Here is a 25,648-nt window from a genome sequence, read left to right on the forward strand (position 1 = left end):
TTCAACTACTGACTGAATTGAAAGGTCCACATGCTAAACACTTTTCAATGTTTTCTTTTAAATTATTTGTTCATGGGATGATGGCAATGCTGACAGTGCTAGCATTTGTGACCCAGTGTCAACAGCCCTTAAACTTGCTTGGACATTTCCAGAAAGGGTCAACCACATTGCTGTGGGTCTGGAGTCACATGTAGGCCAGACCAGGTAAGGATGGCAGTTTCCCTCCCTAAAGGGCATTGATGAATGAGATGAGTTTTCAGAACAATTGATGTTAGTCATTGTGGTTATCATTACAGATAAACTTTCAATTCCAGATTTAGTGACAGAATTTAAATGCCATCAATTGCCATAGTAGGATTCTAACCCAGGTCACCAAAGCATCAGCCTGGCCTTCTGGTTTACTGGAGTAGTGACATGACCACAACACTACAGTCTCCCATACGAGGGTGTGAAATCGGATAGTGACAATCTTGTTGATCTCCTCCATTTGTGTGAAGAAATTTGAACTATTTTACACTAGGTAAGAAAATGCTGGAACAGTCTTATCACAGTTATCAGTGATTGGAACCAGGTTGACCACATTAACAAGGTCGTTGATGGAGGTTGTTAACCTGGGCCAAATCAAGAGGCACTAGCTGACAAATATAATCAGGGGATTTAGAATCTTTAGTTCAGGAGACTGACTCTGAACTGGCTGGTTACAGCCAGTGTACTGTGAAAGAGTGAATTGTTGACAGGATACTGTCCTCTATGCAGTTATTTCAATTGAAAAAAAAATTTCAAGCCTTTTACTCAACAACAATTGCTCCTTGCAATTTCTTTTATTAATGTCTCTTCCCAACACCATGATGCTTCCAAAGTAGGGGAAAGCAATGGCTTTTCTTGGAGGGAAAAATATCACTGTTTAATAGCTGCTTTGGCTATTGAGTTGAGTTAACAGGTAATGAAGAGTTAACAAGTTAGTAAAATGGGAAACTTAGAAGTTTAATTCTAAGTGGGTTTGTTTTGGGCAGGTGGGGTAATAAAAAGAGGGAAGAATTGGCACGGTGGCTCATTGGTTAGCACATCAGGCACCCAGGTTCAATTCCGCCCTCCGGCAACTGACTGTGGGGAGTTTGCACGTTCTACCTGTATCTGCGTGGGTTTCCTCCCATAGGTCCAAAGATGTGCAGGTAAGGTGGATTGGCCATGGGAAATGCAGGGTTACAGAGACAGGGTAGGAGGGTGGGTTTGGGTGGGATGCTCTGACGGTCAGTGTGGATTTGATGGCTCAAATGGCCTACAATCAACACTGTAACAATTCTAAGTGTAACAGAGAGCAAAAGAAATCTGCATACTAAGTTCATTGCAAAATTCTCTCTCTCCATCATACAGAGAGGGCATCTCATATTAAGGCAGCGCTCAATAGTATAGATGTTGCTGCTGTCTACTTCTAACAGACATATTGGGAAAAGATAATGGCTTGCATTTTTAAAATATCATTGCATATTAATTATCCCAAAGGGCTTTCCAGAAATAATCAACCAAAACATGATGCCAAGTGCTGAGATATTAGGGGATCTTTAAAGGAGAAAGCAAGAGCGCAAGCGAGACTTAAATACAGAAGATAATTTCCAATCAATTGAAGGCCTGGGTGCTATTGAGACAACAACGAAAAATTAGACTTTCATTCTGCTATTAACACTTGCTCTGGACCAATGCCTTTTCTCTTCACCATAACCATCACAACTTCCTTTGAATTTGTTCTGCAATACCATTGACCTTCACACCCTCTTTCAACAGCACAAGCCCCATCACTTTTCTGCCCCTTTTCAGTTCTGAAGGCAGCAAGAGAAAACGTGATTAACAGTAGGCTCCTGGGAAGCACTGCGAATCAGAGGGACTTTAAAGGTATCAGGACAGGTATAAAAAGAGGTTAAGGAAGCATAAGGGACATTTGCCTCTTTTAGCTGAGGCACAGAGTTTAAAAGCAGGAAGAGGAATTGTATAAAACATTAGTTAAGCCACAGCTAGAATAACGCACGCACTTCTGGAATCCATATTAGATGAAGGATGTGACAGCATTGGAGAGGGCACAGAGGAGATTTACCAGGATGTTGCCTGGGCTGGAGAGTTTCATTTATGAAGAGAAGCTGGACAGACTGGGGTTGTTTTTTGTAGAGCAGGGGAGACAGAGGACATGATTGAAATGTATAAAAATTATGAGGGGCATTGACAAAGTAGACGGGAAAACATTTTCCCTTGATGGAGGAGTCAATGACTGGGGCATAGATTTAAGATAAGGGGCAGGAAGTTTGGAGGAGATGTGAGGAAAAATATTTACGCCCAGAGGGTGGTGGGAAACTGGAACTCATTGCCTGTAAGCATGGTAGAGGCAGATACACTCATCATCGTTTAAGCCGTATTTAGATATATATTTTGGCATTTCATGCGCACAAGGCTATGGGCCAAGTGCTGGAACATGGGACTAGAATAGTTAGGTGGTTGTTTTTGTTTTGATGGGCCAAAGGGCCTTTTTCTGGACTATAGGTCTCTGTGACGGTATGAAGCATCTTGAGATGTTAACTTCCTGTCTCCAGATACACAGCCAGATCTGGCGGTGTTTCTCCAGCACTTTTTATTTCAGATTTTTTTAAAAAACAAAACAAACAAACAAATAGGGATGGACGAAGTCAAAATTGAGGGATCGTGGGGTCTGGAGTTGATGACAGAAATGAGTGGGGTGGTGAGGTTGGCGAATCCATGGAAGAATTCAAGAAGGGAGGATGAGAATTTTACAAAATTGAAGTGTTGCTGAAGCTGGAGTCAATGCAGATTAATGAGCACACAGGTGATGGATGAATGGGACATGATGAAACTTAGGATATGGGAGAAGCCGCAGAGTTCTGGAATCAGTTGATGAACGGGTTTACAGGGATCAGTGGGTTAATCAGGTCAGTCAGTTAAACTAGAGATCGGAGATTGTCTTCCTCCAAAGACAACTCCCTTGGCACACTGAAGAATGGGAAGCAAGACACCTATTTCTGTAAAACCGCAGGCTTGGAAAGTGAGGCAAATAAAAAAAGCATCATACAAACAATTGCAAAATAAACAGTTTCAGGAAATAACCTCATTTTTATAACAATTCAGCAGTAATGGTACAACCTTGCATTCCAATACCACGACTTCACGATGAACCAAGATTTGTGACGGGTGTGGGGATAGACAAAGACGATAAGAAATGGACAGAGACTTCTTTATTATTTAAATATGATTGGTGTCATTTCCTTCTGCAATTCTACCCTCCCAGCATTAAAAAAACTCCTGCTCCTTCGAAAAAGGAAAGCCAGCTCATGTTCAAAGCTCTGTTGTAAATTTTTCCCAATGCAAACCAATCCCCATCAACACCACAGGGACACCCTCTCTCACACTGGTTTCAAAATAAAACATGGCTCCAGAAACAAATTAATCATCAAACCCCTTCAAACATCCTGACCAAAACCCACATGCCACTAGATCAAAGACCAAACTCTAAAGTAAAGCTTAGTATATGGTAGCCCGATTATGAACATTCATCTTATGAATGTACATACTTATAACCACAATCCCAGGCATGGTTTTAAAGTTTAAATACATACGAACATTTCATATACATACAAACATCTGCTTTTCATTGTCCTGCATTGTTGCAAGCAGACACCAGAAAAGAACACATTCACAACCCAGGGACTGCTTGTAATCTCTCACATGTAAGATACTTCTTTTCCAAGTTCTGTAGATTCAAACTGCAACCACACTTCAACAAAAGGACTCAATTGACTCTGAAGTGTAGTCAGATGTCCTAAGGTGGTGAATGACACTACACAAATGCAATTGTTTCTGTGCATTTAATTATACTGATACTGAGCTACCTAAATTCCAATCAAGTACAATCAAGGCCTACCTACTTGAGTCAAATTTGTCCGCTTTGACATTCACATGATATCTGCAAGACTGAGCCAAGCAGATGTATACAGAATACTTTAACCCATTCCCACATCAATTCGGAGTGCTCTACCAACTGAGCTATGGCTCAGCCAATATGAAATTATTCAGGTCACCACAATCTATATTGTAGCAGGCTTAAATTGGCTCTGTTACGGCCATAACAACAGGCCATTTAACACGCTCCACTTGCTCCCAGCGTCTTTCCAGCTTATGTCCAGTGACAATCAACATCCTTGCAGCCAGAATCTGAAAGATTTAGGCACGGCCTTATTCCAAGTAAACACTGCAGCGGCTGTGAAAAGATATTGGTTTGTGGGATGCGCAAGTCACTGACTAGACCTACCCAAAACTGCCCTGGGGAAAGTTGGTGGTGAGCTGCCTTCTTGAACAGCTGTAACCAGTATGATGTAGGGACACCCACAATGCCATTAGGAAGGGAATTTTTTGACCCAACAACACTTAAGGACCGATATACCCCCCAATGTCAGAATGGTGAGTGACTTAGAGGAATTTTGAAGGTAGTTGATGTTCCCATGTATCTGCTGCCCTTGTCCTTCCAGTTGGAAGTGGTCATGGGTTTGGAAGGTGCTGTCTGAGGATCTTTGGTGAATGTCTGAAGTACATCTTGTAGATAGTACACACTGCTGCTACTGAGCATCGGTGGTGGAAGGAGTGGATGTTTGTGGATGTGGTACCAATCAAGCGGCTGCTTTGTCCTGGATGGTGCATCAGTGGAGCAAGTAAACTTGTGACTGGGCAATGCTGTAATAGTTTTGGGGAGTTTGAAGGTGGATCATTCCCTGCAGAATCTGTCGCCGAGCATATGGGAGAGGGGGGGGTGTTGAACTCAGGCCTCCTGGCTCAAAGGAAAGGACACTACTGAACCACAAGAGCATCCGATTAGCTCTTGTATCTTAAATATTTACCTGGCTGGTCCAAGTCAATTTTCAGTCGCTGAAAGAGCACTCACCTATTGAGGGGTGGTGACAGCCTGCACTCGGTTGTCATCTCCTGCCCACCATGTACCTCTTGATGCGGACACATAGAACATACCGATTTTACCATTAAGCTTGACAGAGGCAAGCGATGGCCTAGTGGTATTATCAGTAGACTACTAATCCAGATACCCAGGTAATCCAGGGTTCAAATCCTGGTGGAATTTGAATCTAGTTTACTTCAAAAGGTTAATGTAATCTGGAGTTGAGTCTAATAATGACCATGAAACCATTGTCAGGAGAGGGAATAAAAAAACCACAGCATCACTAATGTCCTTTAGGCTCAGGAAACTGCTGTCCTTAGGTAGTCAGGCCTACATGTGACTCCAGACTCTTAACTGCTCTGTAGGCAGTTAGGAAGGGGCAATAACTGCTGGCCTAGCCAGCAACACCCACATCCTGTGAGTGAATAAGAGCACTGACCCAAAATGGGAAAGGTAATTAAAGGAGGTTTTTTTTTCTTAAAAAAAAAGCTAACACGAGGCGGCACGGTGGCTCAGTGGTTAGCACTGCTGCCTCACAGCACCAGGGACCCGGGTTTGAGTCCACCCTCGGGCGACTGCCTGTGTGGAGTTTGCACATTCTCCCCATGTCTGCATGGATTTCCTCCGGGTGCTCTGGTTTCCTCCCACAGTCCAAAGATGTGCAGGCTAGGGTGGATTGGCCATTGCCCGTAGTGTTCAGGGATGCCTAGATTAGGGGGATGGATCTGGGTGGGTTGCTCTGAGAGTTGGTGTGGACTTGTTGGGCCAAAGGGCCTGTTTCCACACTGTAGGGAATCTATGATGATCTTCTAACTCCTGGATCTGAAATGCTCTGCCTACCAGGCTGGAAGGACAGGAATTAGTCATTATCTTCACAAGGGCAATTGGCTAAATTAACTACAAGAAGAAGTCTTCTGTAAAGGTAGTGAGTTTAATTGGAAAGGTCTTCCAAAGATCAAGGACAGATAATGGAAGGCCAAATGGTGTCACTGTGAGCTCGTAAATATTTTCCCCCATTTGCATCCTGTACAATGATGAACTCTCGTTGAACACACAGAGAGAGATTATTTTCAGAAAAGACACAGCACAACATTTCCATCAATTTCTTCAATAATTCATGAATGATTTGATTACCAAATTAATTAAGTTACGCTGCACAGTGCCCTACATAGATCACAAACAACAGAGCAAAAGATTGATAAATTCAGGCCGTTTTGAAAAAAGTGTCCAAATCTCTTTTGTTACATCAACGCGTGTGTCTTGGATTACTTAAATTTTGAGGAAAATTTGATTTATTTTGAATAGATAGTGGAGTGGTTCCTTTAAGAGAGGTCATTGGAAGGTCACTGTAGGCAATGGAGATTTTTTTCTAAACAAGCTTCTGAGAAATCACACAACTGGGAGATAATAGTTTCACGGTAGACACTCCCCCACAACGGGCATTTTTTTTGTTTAAAAAGTAAAAGGTGACTGCCTTGAAAAGGGTGTTATTTTACCCACTTTGAGGACACAAAACGTGCAAGGGCTGCCCAGCTGATCTCTCCATTTCTGAAGACAACACAGTCTTAAGTTTAGGGCGAAACCTCCTTCTTCTGAAGTAGTGTTTGAAGGAACTTGGAAATATTTCCTGAGCAAGCCAGGTCTGCAAAGATGCCAGAGACAACCATGTGTGATCAATGACTTGACCGCATGTGGTAAAACATCACAGCAACAGACTCAAATATCTAGGTTTCATCCTTCTGCCTTCAAAAGGATAACCCACTGCCAAAGTATTTGTTTGTTTCGATTGCTGACACCAAAGACATTTCCGAAAAAGACAGGACAAAAATAGAGTCATAAAGCTGTACAGCATGGAAACAGACCCTTCGGTCTAACTCATCCATGCTGACCAGATATCCTAAATTAAGCATTTGGTCCATATACCTCGAAGCCCTTCATATTCACGTACCCACCCAGATGCTTTTTAAATGTTGTCATTGTACCACCTTCCACAACTTCCTCTGGCAGCTCCTTCCATACAGGCGCCACCCTCTGGAAAAAAAAAAGTTACCCCTCCGGTCCCTTTTAAACCTTTCCCCTCTCACCTTAAACCTATGCCCCTCTAGTTTTAGACTCCCCCCACCCTAGGGAAAAGGCCTTGTCTATTCACCCTTTCCATGCCCCAAAACTTCTATAAGGTCACCCCTCAACCTGCAATGCTCCAGGGAAAATAGCCCCAGCCTATTTAGCCTCTCCCTATAGCTCAAACCCTCCAACTTTGGTTTCTTTGCTGAATTCTTTCAAGTTTCACAACATCGTTCCTACAGCAGGGAGACCAGAATTGCACACAATATTCCAAAAGTGGCCAAACCAATGTCCTGTACAGCCACAACATGACCTCCCAACTCCTACACTCAATGCACTGACCAATAAAGGCAAGCGTACCAAACACCTTTTCACTACCCTGTCTACCTACGACTCTAATTTCAAGGAACTATGAACCTGAAAACACAAACATGAAAATAATTAAGTTAAAATATATATTGGCAAATGTTAAAAAATGTTATTATTAATTATTTTTTTAAATAGTACTTTTATTGTGCAGAATGAATAAGAAAGTTCAGTGTGACCTGCCAGACAATTATCTATGGATCATCAGAATCAGAAAACATTGTTTTTCCTGAGTAAGTCAAACTCTGCAGAGAAACCTGTTTGTGTTTCTCGCTGACTGATAGATGTGCATGTGCGTGTGTTTTGCTAATATTCAGAGAGAGAGGCATTCATACTTCTAAATCTTTATCCAATTCTAAAATTTTCATTTATTACCAAAACAAAATGTATTCAATCAGGAATGGTGTCTAGTAAAAAAAAAAACTGATCAATTTGATACTGATAGAGTTTTTAAAACCGATTCCATCAGTAACTGGAAAACTATTAATTAAAACTTTAAAAGTTATTTTTATTTGGTTATGAGGTGTGAGGACATCAAGTGATAGTGCACTCTTCCAGCCTCAGTCAGAATCCTTAAGACAAGTTGGAGTCATTGTACAAGGTAAATAATACCAATATTGGGTAACTGAAGCACAGAACTGCTGCACGTTTTGAAGTTAAAACACAGGTCACTGATGCTGAACTAATACAGCACCTTGCACAAGGAGAGCTCAAACACTTCAGCACCAGAGGTGCTTTTTTCAGTGCAGTATCCGCTGTAATCTCGGAAATACAGAACCCAAATTGTGCACAGCAATCTCCCACAAACAGCAAGTCTGGTCACAAGTGTAATCTGTTTCAGTATCATTGTCAAGGGGTAAATATTGAACAGGACACAGGGGAGGAGGGCAATATAGGGGCAGGGGTAGTACATCTTTGAAATTGCAACTATGGGATTTTTGACATCCGCTCTCAGGGGTGGGGTGGGATTAGGCTATGGCTTAAAGTCTTATCCGCGTCTCATCACCAATAATATCGTAACAGTTGGTACATTAATGCAGGCTCGCTGTTTAACTTAATCCAATTTCAGTCCCTTTATCTACAAGGGTTCACACAAAGGGCACACCTAAAGTCTAGTAAAGTGCCCAGCACATACTGCCCCATGATAATGAGCTTCCCACTGGACACCATACACACCCACCGTCTCACAGGCTGGCTTCAAGTCCATTAGCATAAATCACTAAACGTGCAGACAACACTTCCTCACGTCAATCAAGTCAGTGAACCGCACCAGACCAGCAGGCCCGAGGCTCCTACCGCCTGCGTGGATCTTCATCGAGAGATTTGGCCATTGCTGGCTGGGCCAATATTTGTTGCCCAGTCCCTTTGGGCTGGGCCATGATGCCTTGAGAGGTTTACAATCCTCCAGTTCACAGTCTCACCCCCAAACGATGGAGACGGTTTGCCACCGGTCACTACGTCCTGACACTTGAAAGATGGGAACAGCTTATGGAGCCTAGTCCCTCGTGGACCTGGAGGATGTGCAGCACTTTCTCACAATCCCAACCCGTCCGTGAGCATGGACTAGCCATTTAAATACAGGGGGCTACAACAGCAGGTCAGAGGGGAGGTATCTTCTGCAGCCAGCAATTCAATGGCCTGACTCCCCAAGCAATGTCCATCATCTACAAGGCACAATTAGAATCATAAAAACCCCTACAGCATGGAAAAAAGCCAGCCTATTCAGTCTGCACCAACTCTTTAAAAAGAGCATCCCACCCAGATCCAAAAAAAAAAAAAACCCCACCCTGATCCATACTCTATCCCCAAATTTCCCATGGCTAACCCACCTAGTCTGCACATCCCTGGACACTATGGGCTATTTAGCATGGCCAATCCACCCTAAGCTGCACATCGTTGGATTGTGGGAGGAAACCGGAGCACCCAGAGGAAACGCAGACATGGGGAGACATCAGACAGAATCATCTAAGGCTGGGATTGACCCCAGGTGCCTCTGTGCCATCCCATTCAGGAGTGTGATGGAATACTTTCCACTTCTTGGAAGTGCACCATCCACATAACAATCACAAAGCTTAATACCATCCAAGACAAAGCAGCCCATTTAATTGGCACCACATCCACAAACATACATTCCCTCCACCACCGATGTTCAGTAGTAGCAGTAATATCTACACGAGGCACTGCAGATATTCAGAAGGCTCTTGAGACAGCACCTTGCAAAGCTACGACCACTTCCATCTAGAAGGACAAGGGCGGCAGATGCATGGAAACACCACCCCCTCCAAGTCACTCTCTGTCGTGACTTGGAAGTATATCACCACCCCTTAAGTGTCGCTGGGTCAAAGTCCTGGAATTCCCTCAAGGGCATTGTGGGTCAACCTAGAGCACATGGGCTGAAGCGGTGCAAGGAAGCAGCTCATCCTCACCTGCTCAGGAGCAATTAGGGATGGGCAATAAATGTTAGCCCAGCCTGCAACATCCACATCCCATTAAAACTCAAAAGAAATTTTCAGGCCAAGACGGAGCTGGTCATTTGTAAACACTTAGCAAGTGTTCCTGGTGTTTGTTTCCATTCACCTTGTTTGTGATGCTTTGGGAAGTATAGCAACTCCTTGGCTGAAGAGATTTACCAGAACAATACCAGACACAACCTAACTTCATAATTGCACTGGGATCCTTCGATTCCAAGCGCAGGAGGGGTAGGAAGAGATTTTTAACCAGCGCTGAAGAAAGAGCTGTGGTTCCTCAGAGACCCAGCATGGAGAACCCCTCTTCTCTTGACAGATAGGTCAACAACCAGAGGCCAGGGATTTAAAATACATAAAACTTAAAAAAAAACTGGAGAACAGAGAGAATTTCTTCACTGCACATTGCGGGTTGCAATAACTGTTTGAAAGGCTGGTGGAATCGGATTGTAAAGGAAGTTTTTGGGGAAAAAAAAAAACAGACAGCTGTGCCTTTAAAATTGACCATTTTGAACAGTTACAGGTTATGAAAGGTGTAGGACTGAAGTGGACCAACTGGCCTTCATCCACGCTACAGGATGCAATGATTTTAAGTAACTGCAACAAACACACACACACACACACACACACACACACCCCCCCGCCCCCAACACACACAATCAGCAAAGATTCAAACACTCCAGGAATCCCCTTGGGACAGTTAGTGCAAGTTGTACCTGGGAGGCTGTGTGGGTCACACATTTATTTGTCCTATCCCTGGTTTCCAATCATGGTCAAAAGCATTTCTGAAAAATTCATCGCACAATGGACAACAGGCCCGTTCTGTCAAACTGCCTTTTCACACTGTCAATGTTTTGATAAGTAACAAGCATATAAAAAGAATTCAAAAACAAAAAAAGACAGGATATCAAAAGTGTCCTCTGTGATCACAGTCTCAGGGATTTTGCTCAGAACTGCGCCTGAAGAGCAACTCCTGGTCATTGGCAACATAACTTGAAAGCCAAACCTTCAACCGAGATGCCACAATGACTTTAAGGAGAGGCTGGATCTTCCTTCCACTTGGAGTGCAAGAGGTTGACGGGTGACCTTATAGAGGTTTATAAAATCACGGGGATAAACTGAATAGCAAAAGGTCTTTTCCCGAAAGTAGAGCAGTTCAGAAGGTAGGGGGCATATTTTTAGGGTGAGAGGAGAAAGATTGAAAAGGGTCATGAGGGGCAACGTTTCACACAGAGGGTGGTTCGTGTGTGGAATGAACTACCAGAGGAAGTAGTGGATGCAGGTACAGTAGCAGATGCAGGTACAGTAGCAACATTCGAGAGACATTTGGGCAGGTACATGAATAGGAAAGGTTTAGAGAGATGTGGGCCAAATACAAGCAGGAGGAATAAGTTTAGTTTAGGAAACTTAGTTGGCATTGATGGGTTCAGCCAAAGGGCCTGTTTCCATGCTGTAGAATTCTAGTCAGAAGAGAACCATGAATAATTGTCTTTAAGGAATTGAGGGGAGATCTCTTCACCAAGGGAGTGGTCCGACACTGAAAATGAAAAACCACAGGGAGAAGGGGAAGAAATGAACAGAATGTTTCATTAACAGTGAAGAGGAGACCTGTGTGGAGCACAAATACCAACATGGATTAGTCAGGCCGAATGGCCTGTAAACAAAGTGTGCCGTGTTACCTAGAGACACATCCAATGTACAATTTACAGAAAGTCCCCATATCCCAAAATAATTTAGCAGTCAGATACATAAACAGGCCACTCGGCCCTTTGAGCCTGCTGCACCATTAAATAAGACTATGGCTGATGTGATTTTAATTTCAACACCAAACTCTTGTGTGTCCCTTATTTTTCCCTTTATTCATTCACAAATGAGGGCATCGCTGGCTAGGCTGCATTTATTGCCCCTCCATAATTGCCCAGAGGGCAGTTAAGAGTCAACCACATTGCTGTGGGTCTGGAGTCACATGTAAGCCAGACCAGGTAAGGATGGCAGTTTCCTTCCCTAAAGGACATTAGTGAACCAGATGGGTTTTGACAACAATGGATTCATGGTCATCATTAGATTCTTAATTCCAGATATTTATTAAATTCAAATTCAATAACTTCAATAAATAATTTCAGTAATCTTTCATTGAGAATCTATGTACTTCAGCCTTAAAGATATTTAAAGATTCTGCATTCTAAAGGAAGGAAGGGAATTACTGAAACTCTCATGCCAAGAGAAAAACATTCTGTCTCAGTTTTATACTTTATTTTTGAACTAAGATCCTTAGTTCTCGAAACTCTGAAAACAGGAAACATTCTTTTGACATCCATCAGGTTAAATTCCCTCAGCCCCACTGTGAGAGAAAACCGAAGCCTGATCAGCCATTGTGATACATTGACCGTACAACGGGGCAGTTGTAGAGCGGCCAGAGCCAACCTCCTGTCTGAACCAAAAGGTTTCAGGTTGGAGACCCACTCCAGGGCTTAAGCACTGAAGGAGAGATTTCCTGGCAGAGGGTCTGCCTTTCAGAAGGGACAGTAAGCAGAGGCCCTTTCTCAGCCAAAAAAAGATTCCCAATTTGAGAAGCAGTTGAGAATTCTCCCAAATCCTTCCCAAAGCTTCTCCCTTAATATCTTTTAAAGATTAAAGTTGGCTTGAAAAAAAAAAACAGAAGAAAAAACAAAAAAGGAGGCATGGTGGCCAAACATTTCCACTCATCAGATCAGTTGGCTGGATGGCTGGTTTGTGATGCAGAGCATTGCCAACAGGATAGGTTCAATCTCTGCACTGCCCAAGGTTACCGTGAGGAAATCTCCTTCCTAAAATTTCCCTTAGCTTGGGGCAACATAGTGGCTCAGCAGTTAGCACTACTGCCTCACAGCACCAAAGACTCCGGTTCGATTCCGGCCTCAGACATGTGGCAACAAGGCACACTGTGAGTCTGACTGATACTCAATAAAAACCCAAAGAACTGCATATGTGTGTGGAATTTGCACATTCTCCCCACGTCTGCGTGGGTTTCCTCGAGGAATTCTGGTTCCCTCCCACAGTCCAAAGATACGCAGGTTAGGAGGATTGGCTATGCTAAATTACCCCATAGTGTCCAGGGATGTGCAGGCTAGGTAGATTGACTGTGGGAAATGTAGGGTTAAGATCTCAGTGGGACGCTCTTTGGAGGGTCAGTGTGGACCGAATAGCCTGCTTCCACACTGTAGGGATTCTATGATCAACATGGGGTGACTCAGGTTAAACCACTACCAGTTGTCTCTTTAACGAGAGAGCAGCCCTATGGTCTGGTTAGACAATGGCAGCTTTACTTATACTTGACCATCAGGACAGATGCAAGAATGTCCAATTTCAAAAGGGAACAACAATTTCTAGTTGTAGGAAAAAATAGGAGCCAGAGAATATGTAAGAAAACTACTAACCCTGATGTTTCTTTTCTTTTTAAAATTCAAAAAAGATGCAATGCCTGAACATGTTCTCCTGTTTACAGGAGTTAAGTCCTTGTCTATGAAAATATGTAGCTTCCAGCATGTGCAAGTGAGGCACACTGCAAACCTGACTGATACTCAAGTTCTGTACCAGCAAGCAATTATTTAATTGTAAATTATACAGCTATTATCACATTGCTATTTGTGGGAGCTCACTGTGAACATTGACTGTCACATCCCATACATCATAATACTGAGGTTATTTTCAGGTGTAGCCAGTGGCTGTGAAGCTCTGTGACCTTCAAAATGCCCCACAAAAGGCACTATGTAAATGTAAGTTATACTCCAATTTGAGAACGCAATGCAACAGGCAGCACACGGATTGGGAATTAAACCGACACACAACTTATATTTGCACAGCGTCTTTAAAATAAGGCGAGATGCCAAAAGGCACTTGGCAGGACTGACTACAAAACATGTTGGACATCACAACTCCATAAGGTTGTGCAGTGTTCAGCACCATTCACGACTCCTCTGAGACTGAAGCAGTCCACGTTCACATGCAACAAGATCTGGACAATATCCAGGCTTGGGCTGACACATGGCAAGTGACATTCACACCACACAAATGCCAGGCTATGACCATCACCAATAAGAGACAATCTAACCACCGCCCCTTGACATTCAGTAGTCTTACCATCACTGAATCCCCCACTATCAACATCCCAGGGGTTACTATTGACCAGAAACCTAACTGGACTCACCATAAACACTGGCTACAAGAGTGGGTCAGAGGCTGGGAATCCTGCAGCGAGTAACTCACCTCCTGACCATCCAACACTTGTCTACCATCTACAAGGTAGATGTCAGGAGTGTGATGGAATACTTCCCACTTGTCTGGATGGGCGCAGCCCCAACAACACTCAAGAAGCTTGGCACCATCCAGGATAAAGCAGCCCCCACTTCCACAAATACTCACTCCCCATCCCACTGAAATTCGGTAGCAGCAGTGTGTGCTCTCTACAAGATGCACTGCAGAAATTCACCAAAGACCCGCAGACAGCACCTTCCAAACCCACAACCACTTCCATCTAGAAGGACAAGGGCAGCAGATACATGGGAACACCGCCACCTGCAAGTTCCTCTCCAAGCCACTCGCCCTCCTGACTCGGAAATATAATCGCCATTCCTTCACTGTCACTGGGTCAAAATCGTGGAATTCCCTCCCTAAGGGCATCATGCATCAACCCCTAGCAGTTGGATTGCTGTGGTTCGAGAAGGCAGCCCATCACCACCTTTTCAAGGGCAACTAGGGACAGGCAATAAATGCTAGCCAGGCAGCGATGCCCACATCCCACAAGCGAATAATAAAACAAAAAAAAATGGCAGGACAAGTGACCATAAACTTAGAGAGAGGTGGTTTGCCAGGACTGATGTGAAAGGGGGCCTGGGGCCTTGGGCCTTGGGTCTTGGGTCAGAGGGGCTGAGTAAAGAGGTTTCTCCTCATCTCACTCTTAGCTCTCTTGCTGACAATCTTGAGATTGTGACCCAAGTTACTGACATACTAACTAGTAGAAACAGAATGTCCTTCTTTACTGTCAAAATTGTTCAGAATTTTGAACACCCTAATATGGTCACTTATTAAGCTTCTCTGCTCCAGGGAGAAAAGCCCAATCTCTCTAAATCTTTCTTTGTATCTAAATTATCCTAACGATCTCTCCTCCCTTCCCAAGCAATGAGATCATGTTGAGAGCTCCTCTCAACATTATCCAAAAAAGGTCCTGCCCAAGCAAAACAATTGCTCAGAGATCTAGACAGAGGCCACAAATTGCCCATGTATGGGAGGGGACCAAACACAAAACAGTGACGCCAGGGAGGAGAGATGTCAGTGAATTCATTGACACTACCCTTAGGTTTTTTTGATGGCCTATAGGGAGATTCGAGATGGGAAAAAGGCACTGGAGGCTGACAAAACGGTGTGCAACATCTTTTCAATGTTACCAAACAAATTTCAACTCAAAGGCACTATTGGGGTCACTGGCAACTGTGGCTCAGTGGGTAAGCAGGCTCTTCTCAGAGTCAGAAGGTTGTGGGTCCAAGACTGGCTGCAGAGCTTCAATCTCAACTGATTACACTCTCACAGCTGAGTTAGTACTGCAATGTCAGAAGGTGTGAACTTCCAAAATATTAAATGGATGCTTTACCTACCCCCTCAGGAAGGGGGCGCACTATTATAAAGAGCAGGGCTAGTCCCTCTAGTATGCTGTCCACTATTCAAACCCCACATCCATAAAATGGGACAGACAGTCAAAGTGGTTATTAACTCAATTGCTTTCTGTGGGATCTTGCTGTGCACTATTTGACTATCATTCTCCTACTCAAGGCTGCTTCCAGACATCTGGGAGTCATGAAAAGAGATTGAAAAGGACTTTAGAAAAAAAAAAATAAAACAGGGTTTCAGAAATGATGAGGAGTAGAGGGGGTCAGGGAGAAATTCCAGAGCCTTGATCCACAGCAGCTGAAGGCCTGACCGCCAATGGTGGACAAATGTAAAAGAACTGGGGTCACACAGGAGGTCAGCCATGACGAAAAACAGACACATCAGTGGAGTGTAGAGCTCGCTTAATAACTTGGGAGGGAGGGCGGAGTCGAGTCATGACACATCAACCCCATTCTGTCTCACTGACTTCACATTCATCACATCTGGACTTAAAAATTCACTTTATTGAAAATGGGTTTTTATCTTCACCCACAAGATGAGGGCATCACTTGCTTCATTTATTGCCCATCCCTAGTTGCCCCTTGAGAAGGTGGTGGTGAGCTGTCTTGAACCTTTGCAGTCATGTGCTGTGGGTCCACAATGCTGTTCAGGTGAGAATTCCAGGATTTTGATCCGGCAACAGTGAACGAATGGTGATACATTTCCACGTCAGGATGATAAGTGACTTGGAGGGGAACTTGCAGAACGTGGTGTTCCCATGTATCTGCTCCCTTGTTCTTCTGGATAGAAGAGGTCATGGCTTTGGAAGGTGCTGTCCAAGGAGCCTTGGTGAACTTCTGCAGTGCATCTTGTAGATAGTACACACTGCTGTTACAGAGTTTCAGTGGGAGAGGGTGAGTGTGTTTGCACATATGGTGCCAATCAAGTGGACTGTTTTGTCCAGGATGGTGTCAAGCTTGAGTATTGTTGGAACTGCACTCATCCAGGCAAATGAGGAGTTTTCCATCTGAAAAATAGGCCACACCATAGGGACGGGCATGTCTTAGAGTCAGAGTTATACAGCACAGAAACAGACCCTTTGATCCAACTCGTCCAATTCAACCAGATATCCTAAATTAATCTAGTCCCATTGGTGAGCATTTGGCTCATATCTTCAGAGGCTTGCTGTCACCATAAAATACAAAAGACAAGAAATCACATTTCATTTGGGATACATATCACACACTGCCATTGCAGGTCTCTCTCTCTAAAACACTCAGCTCACATCACTGAAGTAAGCTGTAACCATGAGCTAAACAGGGAGAGCTGCAGGATGGGTAGCAATTAGGAGTTCTCAATGACGCTTGCAGGACACAGATTTCATTTGAAGAGTAGCAATCCATCTGAAACCTTCCGAACTCTGCTACCATATCCCAACCCCTAAATAAAGGCCATTCAGCCCAACCAATTCATGCTAGCATCTATGGTCCTCTTATGCCTCCTCCTCTAGCATGGTAACTCTCAATGTCACTTCTTTCATCTGCACACCCTCTTAAATGCACCTATACCATTCACTTCTACCACACCCTGTATTGGGGCAGTCCCACTTATTTGGAGAAAGAAGTTTCTCTTGCTTGATTTATCAATGATTATCCTAGGATTTGTAGCTTCTCGTTCTGCTTTCTTCTGTTGTCAGCAGTGACTGTTGCCACATTCCAGCATCACAACATTAAAAGGCACATAGATAACAAGGTGTAGAACTGGATGAACTCAGCAGGCCAAGCAGCAGAGGAGCAGGAAGGCTGACGTTTTGGGCTTAGACCCCTCTTCGAAGACTGCATGGGAGTCAATGGTTATGGCAGGGTAGATGGGATGGCAAGTTTGAGGGTGCAATCCGATCAGCAATGATCTTTTTGAATGGTAGACCAGGCTGGAGGGGCTCCTGCTTAATTTTTTTTAAATTTTTGTTTGACATGGGCATCATTGGAAAAGATGGCTTTTGTTTTTCATCCCTAGTTGCCCTTGTGCTAATTGGATTGCCAGGCCATTTCAAGGGGCAGTTCAGACCCATATTACTGTGGGTCTGGAGTCACATGTAGGTCAGACCAGGTGAGGATGACAGACTTCCTTCTATATAAACAGTAAACCAGATGGGTTTTTAAACATTAAATTGATACTGGTTACATCGTCACCATTAGACTAGATTTCAATTCCATTTTAAATCGGATTCAAGTCACCATCCAATACGGTGGGATTCAAACCTATGCATCAAAATATTAGCCTGGGCTCTGGAACTAGTCCAGTGCCTAGTGCACTCCCTTAATTCGAGTCACATGCATCTTCAATCACAATTCTCTCAGTGGCAGTCTTCCACCTGAATTGGCTCCCACTTCTAGAGTCTCTCCCTATGCCTTGCAAATTCGCTTTTTTTCCCCCCCCTTCTTCAACCTCTTCTTAGAGGCAACCTCTTCAAAATCAACTCTTTGGCTGCAAGTTTCCAATATCCCCTCCTGATCCTTCATGAGACTTTTACCCCCCCGCAAAATAAGCAAGCTGCAGAACGGAACAGAATTGACACAGAAGAATTTTTTTCAATGCCAATTTGCCACTGGATGTTCACGGTCCATCAAACATTTTAAAAAGGATTCTCAGAAAGCAAGAGTGTGATTCACAATATTGCAAAGTTGAGTCATTCCAAAAAGGAATATCCTGGGACCAAGGCACCGGTGGAAGAAAGATACAAGAGAAAGGGAGAAATTAAGGCTTAGTAACAAAAGCAGCAAACCTCTCTCCTTTGTGGACTAGGATTACAGGGAGCAGAAAAAGCCACACAAAAAAAAAGACCCTTCAGCCCACTGACTGGTAGCCAAATGAGACTAGCCCCTTCTTCCTTCCCCATTCCAGACAAGGGCAAAAGTGAGGGAGAGGGGTAGAGTGGTCAGAAAACAGCAGGAGAAAGGAGGTGATAAAACCAGAACCTGTATGGTAAAGAATAGGGGATCCCAAGAAAGAGAATGAGGAAGTACAAAAAAAAAACGAAGGGACAAGAAGATCATTGAGAATGAGGACAGTGGGCGAATGATGAAAAACAGGGAATGTGGAAGCAACACATTGAGAGCAAGTGAACTCGGAGACAACATAAAAGGCGGTTCAGAGAATTCTCAAGTGGAGGTGCAAAACCCAACAAAAGAGGGTCAGAGAAAAGACGGCCAGCAATGTCACAACCACAGCGTGACCTACAGCTGAGATCAGCTCAAGCTGAAAGAAGTGACCCAGCGCTGTAAGTCCCAGACGGACAGTCCAGAGGAGGAGAGGCTCCACTTCCTTCAGTTACAGAAAGCCCTTTTTTCTCTGCCCAGCTGAGCCCGACAATGTCTGGACACCTTCAGGGCGCACGGGTTTTATCGTCTCATTATATAGATCAACGCATACAGAATTATATACAACGGATAATTAACAGTTCACGCCGAGAACAAGCTCCTTATAAAAGCTGACCTCTATTTCCACCACCCCAATAATGAGCAAATAAAAAGGTTCACGGCAGAAATCACGAGACCGTTCTCAATTTAATGTGAAAAGAACGACAGATAGATTAACAAGGCAGTCCACACATACGATGTAGGGACCTTGGCCAAGTGACCCTGACCCAACTACACGACACTAAAAATAAATAAATAAATAAATAAATAAGCTGCGGAACAGAACTGAATCGACACAGAAGATTTTTTTTTAAAAAGCCAGCAAACTTACCTCGGATTGTTTCACAGTCACAGTTTCTCTGTCAGCCACAAATCCAAGTCTCCTTTAAGAAATTCTGTGGGGTGGGGTGGGGTGGGGTAGGGAGGGAGGGAGGGGGAAGACCCTTGTGAGTAATTTAACAATGGGTTGTAACAGCAGACAGAGGCTGAGGCGAGTCTTTGTCTCACATTTAAGACAGGACCCGGTTGATTGGATACAAATGTCCTTTTCAGGCGAGAGCTCCGCAAGGTTACAGAGTAACTCCTTGGCTTCGATGTATTTCTGCGTGTTGGAGCTTCTCGGAACGAATGAAATTGTTCTTGTTGTAATCAAGAGACGCTTAAAAGAAAAAAACAGGCACTGATTTATTGTGATTAAAAAGCAAGCAGTGAATCAATAGGTTTGATTCCGCTGTTAATGCCCGGTCTATAGCATTGTCAGTTCGCCAACTCTCTTGTCAATTTCTCCTCCCTGGTTTTGTTTCAACTGGTGTAATTGTAAACCGAGTCTGAGCTCCACTTCCTCTCTCGATCCCAAGCAACGTGCAGAAGGAGGTTCCAATTTACACCCCGCCCCTCGTACTCTCCTCTCAGCATCTCCCACATTTAAAGGAGTAGCGTCCTCCCTGGCTCAAACAACCGGAAATGTTGAAGCGCTTTTGACACGATGACCACACGCCCCACTACAGCACACACACACACACACACACACACCCAAGCGTGCTACAAGACAGCAACATTTCCCAACGAACTACATAAAGTCACTTTAGAGATACGACAGTATGGAGCTAGAGGAACACAGTAGGCCTGGCTGCATCAGAGGAGCAGGAAAGTTGACCTTTCGGGTCGGGACCCTTCTTCAGAAATGGGCTTCAGAAGGGTCCCGACCCAAAACGTCAACTTTCCTGCTCCTCTGATGCTGCCTGGCCTGCTGTGTTCCTCCAGCTCCACACTGTGTTATCTCTGACTCCAGCATCTGCAGTTCTTACTATATCACAAAGTGACCTTGTTTCTCCTTATCCTTTCATTGGATGTGGCCATCACCAGCGAGGCCAGAATTTATTACCCATCCCCAACTGCCCCTTGGCTTACTCAGCCATTTCAGAGGGGATTTGAGAGCTGTCCTAGGTCTGCAGTCACATGTAGACCAGACCGGGTAAGGACGACAGATTTCCCTCCCTAAGTGGCGGGCATGGTGGCACAGTGGTTAGTACTTACAGCACTAGGGTCTGGGATCAAGACCACCATCAGGCGACTGTCTGTGTGGAGTCTGCACGTTCTCCCTGTGTCTGCGTGGTTGTACTCTGGTTTCCTCCCACAGTACAAAATTGAGCAGGTTAGGTGGATTGGCTATGCTAAATCGCCCATAGTATCAAGGATGTGCAGGCTAGGTGGATTAGCCATGGGAAATGGGGAGGTGGGTCAGGATGGGATGCTCTTCAGAGGGTCAGTATAGACCCAATGGGCCAACTGGCCTCTTTCTGCACTGTAGGGATTCTGTGGATTAGATGGGGGTTTCTTTTTATGCCAATTGCTGATCGTTGCCATGGTCACCATCACCTTATATTCCAGATTGGCTTGTTAAATTTAAATTGTTGTGAACCCATGTCCCCAAAAGCATGAGTTCCTGCCTCTGGACCACTACAATAAAAACAAAACACCATGGCTGGTGGAAATCTTACCCAAAGCTAGAGAATGTGTTCTGAATTTCTGAAGAAGTGTCATACCAGACTCGAAACATTAACTGTGTTTCTCTCTCCACAGACCTGCTGAGTGTCTCCACCTTTTACACCAATGGCCAAAACCTTAGTCTAATCTTGACCAAAGTTTCAAAAAAACTGATGGAGGAAGACGAGATGTTAAGGTTTGGGGAGTGTGTTCCAGAGCACCTGAAGACACAGCTATCAGCTGTGGAGTGACTAAAGACGGGTTGCACAAGAATTGGTTGAGTATTATATCTCTGAGGGCCTGAAGATGACTACAGAGATCAGGAGGGATAAGTCCATCAAGGGATTTGAAACCATGGTGAGAGTTTTCATAGTGAGATGCTGCTTAAAAGGATCTCAAAGTGAATGAGTGAGCACAGTGATTTTAGGGGAAGGGGACTTGATGCCAATTAGGACACAGGCAACTGAGTCTCAGATGACGAAAAGCAAAATATTGTTCTGGAAAACTGAAATAAAAACAGACAGTGCTCAGCTGGTCTGGCCATATCATGAGAGAAACAGAATGAAGGTTTCAGCTATGTGACCTTTCGTCAGAACTGGGAACGATTCAAGCTGGAATTAGCTTTGAGCAAGGGGATGGTGGGAAGGTCTGGAGAGAATCCCTACAGTGTGGACGTTGGCCATTCAGCCCATTGAGTCCACACTGATCCTCTGAAGAGTATCCCACCCAGACTCACCCCCATACCACATTCCTCTAACCCCGCATTTCTTATGGCTAGCCCACCTAACCTACACATCCCTGAACCATATGAGCAATTTAGCATGGCCAATCCACCTAACCTGCACATCTTTGGACTGTGGGAGGAAACCAGAGAACCTGGTGGAAACCCGTGCAAACATGGAGAGAACATACAAATTCAACACAGACAGTCACCCAAGGGGTGGAATCGAACCTGGGTCCACAGCATGGAAACAAACCCTTCGGCCCAACTTGTCCATGCTGATCAGATATTCTACATTAATCTAGTCCCATTTGCCTGCATTTGGCCCATAGCCCTCTAAACCCCTCCTATTCATATGCCCATCCAGACACCTTTTAAATGTTGTAATTGTACCAGCCTCCACCAACTTCTCTGGCAGCTTGTTCCACACCTGCACTACTCTCTGCGTGAAAAAGTTGCCCCTTAAGTCCCTTTTAAATCTTTCCCCTCTCACCTTAAACCTATACCATCTAGTTTTGGACTCCCCTACCCTGGGAAAAATACCTTGACTATTCACCCTATCCATGCCCCTCATGATTTTATAAACCTATCTATAAGGTCATCCCTCAGCCTCTGATGCTCCAGGGTAAATAGCCCCAGATTATTCACCCTCTCCCTGTACCTCAAACCCTCCAACCCTGGCAATGACAGAAACATTTGTCCCCCAGTACCAACAGGAATAGAGACTTTTGAGTAACCTTAAGATTTAGGAGGAAGAGTAGCCAGGACTGCGTCGTCAAGTAGAGGCACGGATGAGGATTTCTGCCGATCGGCTGAGAATAGGGTGGAGGCAGACGATGTTAAATTGGTGGAAATAGACAATCTGGCCAATGGTGTGGATAAATGATTGAAACTCATTAGAAGGTTAAATTACAATTACATAGACCTAACCTGCATTACACTTGCATCAGTTACATTGACATATACACTTCTTCTGAGACAGTCCCTTGATGTTAAGGGTACCTCACTTCAACTCCAGTTTGATGAGTTTGGAGATGGCTGATCAGTCCCGTGCATGAACTGCAGACTCCTAACTGTTTAATATTCTGCCCAATCTTTGCAAAATTAAATGTTTTCCTCATTAAGCCTGATACTATAGAGTCATAGAGTCATACAGCATGGAAACAGACTCTTCAGTCCAACCAGTCCATGCTGAACATAATCCCAAACTAAACTAGTCCCACCTGCCTGCTCCTGGTCCATTTCCCTCCAAACTTTTCCTATTCATGTACTTATCCAAATGTCTTTTAAACATTGTAACTGTACCCACATCCACCACTTTCTCAGAGGGTTCATTCCACACACCAACTTTATAATTGACTGTAAGTAGGGTTCTCCTAATGGAAATTTTCTTTAATGTGATAAAGTTGTAGGGAAGGTTAGGAGTAGGGGAATTCTCACACTGTCGTGGCCAATATACATTCCTTCTTCAACGACACTAAAAATCCCAGAAAATCACTTTTGTGATAGTGGCTATGTGGCAGCAAGTAATCACAGAATCACCAAGTTCTTACAGCACAGGTCATTTCACCCCTCTTGTCTGCACCAGTTGTCCAAATGAGCAATTCACTTAGAGTCATAGAGTCATACAGCACAGAAAGAGATCCTTCGGTCCACTTCGTCCGTGATGAAGAGATATCCCAAATTAATCTAGTCCCATTTACCAGCATTTGGCCCATATCCCTCTAAAACCTTCATATACTCATCCAGATGGCTTTTAAATGTTGTAGTTGTACCAGCGTCCACCACTTCCTCTGGCAGCTCATTTCATACACGCACCACCCTCTATGTAATTAAGTTGCCCCTTAGCTCCCTTTCAAATGTTTCCCATCTCTCCTTAAACCTATGCCCTCTAGTCTTAGACTCCCCTATCTTGGAGAAAAGACCCTGGCAATTTACCCTATCCATGCCCTTCATTATTTCGTAAACTTCTATAATGTCACCCCTTAGCCTTCGGCACTCCAGGGAAAATAGCCTCTCCTGCCTTTCCCTCTTAACTCTGCACTTTATTCCTTTGAAGACCATAGGCATAGGAGCAGAAGTAGGCCATTCTGCCCATAGAGTCTGCTCTGCTATTCAGTTAGATCATGGCTGATCTGATAATCGAGTAGCAGAATCATAGAGATATACAGCATGGAAACTGATCATTCAATCCAACTGATCCATGTCGACCAAAAGTAACCATCCAATTTCTTTTAGAGTTCCTACTTTGAGCCTGCCTCTATACTCCTGGCACATTCTTCGGCCCTCGCCATGAGAAAAACCTTTTCCTCGTGTCACTTTGGCCTCTTTTGGGCAAATGGGCAGGGAGCAGAGGGATACAGATCCTTGGAAAATAGGCGACAGGTTTAGATAGAGGATCTGGATCAGCGCAGTCTTGGAGGGCCGAAGGGCCTGTTCCTGTGCTGTAATTTTCTTTGTTCTTTGTTCTTTTCCTACTGCATTAAATCTGTGTCCTCTCATTCACTAATGGAACAGTTTCTTCCCATCTCCTCTGTTCCAGAACCCTCATAATTTTGAAGACCGGATCAAACCACCTCTCAGTCCTCCCTCTCCAAGGAAAATAGCACCAAGTTTTCCAAACTATGCATGGAACTGAAATTCCTCATCCTCAGAACTATTCTTGTGAACCTAAAATGCAATGTAATGGCAGCTGCAGTATGAATAATGCCCAGATGAATAGTTTTACTTATGTTGACTGGGGAACACATATTGGTCAAGAGTCTTAGAGTCAAACAGCACAGAAATAGGCTCTTCAGTCCAAATCATCCACACTGACCAAGTTTTCCAAACTAAACCAGTCCCACTTTCTGCATTTGGCCTATATCCCTCTAAACCTTTCCTATTCATGTACTTGTCCAGATGTCTTTTAAATCTAGTAACTATACCTGCATCTGCCACTTCCCCTGGCAGTTCATTCCACACTCAAACTGCCCTCTGTGTTAAAATGTTGCCCCTCAGGTCCCTTTTAAATCTCTCTCTTCTCACGTTAAAATTATGTCCTGTAGTTCTGAACTCCCGTACCCTGGGGAATAGTGCCTTGCTATTCACCTTATTTATTCCCCTCCTGACTTTATAAACCTCTACAAGGTTACCCCTCAGCCTCCCACACTCCAGTGAAAGAAGTCCCAGCATATCCAGTCTCTCCTTATAACTTAAACCTTCCAGTCCCAGCAACATTCTCATAAATCTTTTCTGAACCCTCTCCAATTTAATAATATCCTTCCTATAGCAGGGCGACCAGAACTGCACACAGGACTCCAACTTGGCCTCACCAACATCCTGTACTAGCAACATGACATCCCAACTCCTATACTCAATGGTCTAAGCAATGAAGGCAAGTGTGCTAAACACCTCCTTCATCGCCCTGTCTAACTGTGACACAGCTTTCAAACAACTGCAGTGAACTCAACTGCTCCTCATTATGTCGTGTCGGGGATTTTTATCCAAATGGATCACTGGGGGCTTCCTCTGACAGTGATGCATTCCGTCTGCACTGCTCTGGGAACACACTGGGTTTAAGTCTCCAGAATGGAACTTGCATTATTCCCACGTGACATCTTCTGGCCTTTAATTCCAGGCACAATGACAGAATAGGTGGAAATGAAGCTGAAGTTCTTGTAGCCTACAAGACTAGACCGTGAGTTGTAAATAGGGATAATCCTCGATAACTGCTTTTCGGCAAGTATTAACATGATGGGCTGAATGGCTTCCTTCGTTGTGAAAGGTGCTACAGAAAGGCAAGAACAAACTCTTTGTTATATTGTGTCCGTGGGTTTCTGATGTCAAGGGAACTGACAGCTCGCTGATGCTGCCACCTTGTGGTTAACACTGCTCTCGCTGCCCAAGGCTCCTGTGGGACACTGTGAGGGCTAGCACTCGCGGGTGATGTTGGCAAAGGTGAGAAAGGTTCATCAAACAACACCTCAGCAAGATTCAGCCTCATTGTGTCAGGAAGGAGGGGAGACAGCAACCTAATGATGCTGAGATAGTAGGAACTGCAGATGCTGGAGAATCTGAG

At 44.2% G+C, this 25,648-nt stretch overlaps 3 protein-coding genes across 7 annotated transcripts in view; all 3 read right to left on the reverse strand.

Moving 5' to 3' along the window:
- Positions 1 to 25,648, reverse strand: part of dgat2 (diacylglycerol O-acyltransferase 2) — a 659,593-nt gene that overhangs the window by 474,710 nt on the left and 159,235 nt on the right. The gene's annotated exons all lie outside the window — the stretch shown is intronic.
- Positions 1 to 25,648, reverse strand: part of LOC109928510 (kelch-like protein 24) — a 393,202-nt gene that overhangs the window by 230,660 nt on the left and 136,894 nt on the right. The window lies entirely within an intron of this gene.
- LOC109913774 (glycerophosphodiester phosphodiesterase domain-containing protein 5-like) overlaps positions 1 to 25,648 on the reverse strand; it is a 309,738-nt gene that overhangs the window by 167,918 nt on the left and 116,172 nt on the right. The gene's annotated exons all lie outside the window — the stretch shown is intronic.

The sequence above is a fragment of the Rhincodon typus genome, chromosome 6 (genome assembly GCF_021869965.1).
Source record: "Rhincodon typus isolate 14 chromosome 6, sRhiTyp1.1, whole genome shotgun sequence".
NCBI lineage: Eukaryota > Metazoa > Chordata > Chondrichthyes > Orectolobiformes > Rhincodontidae > Rhincodon > Rhincodon typus.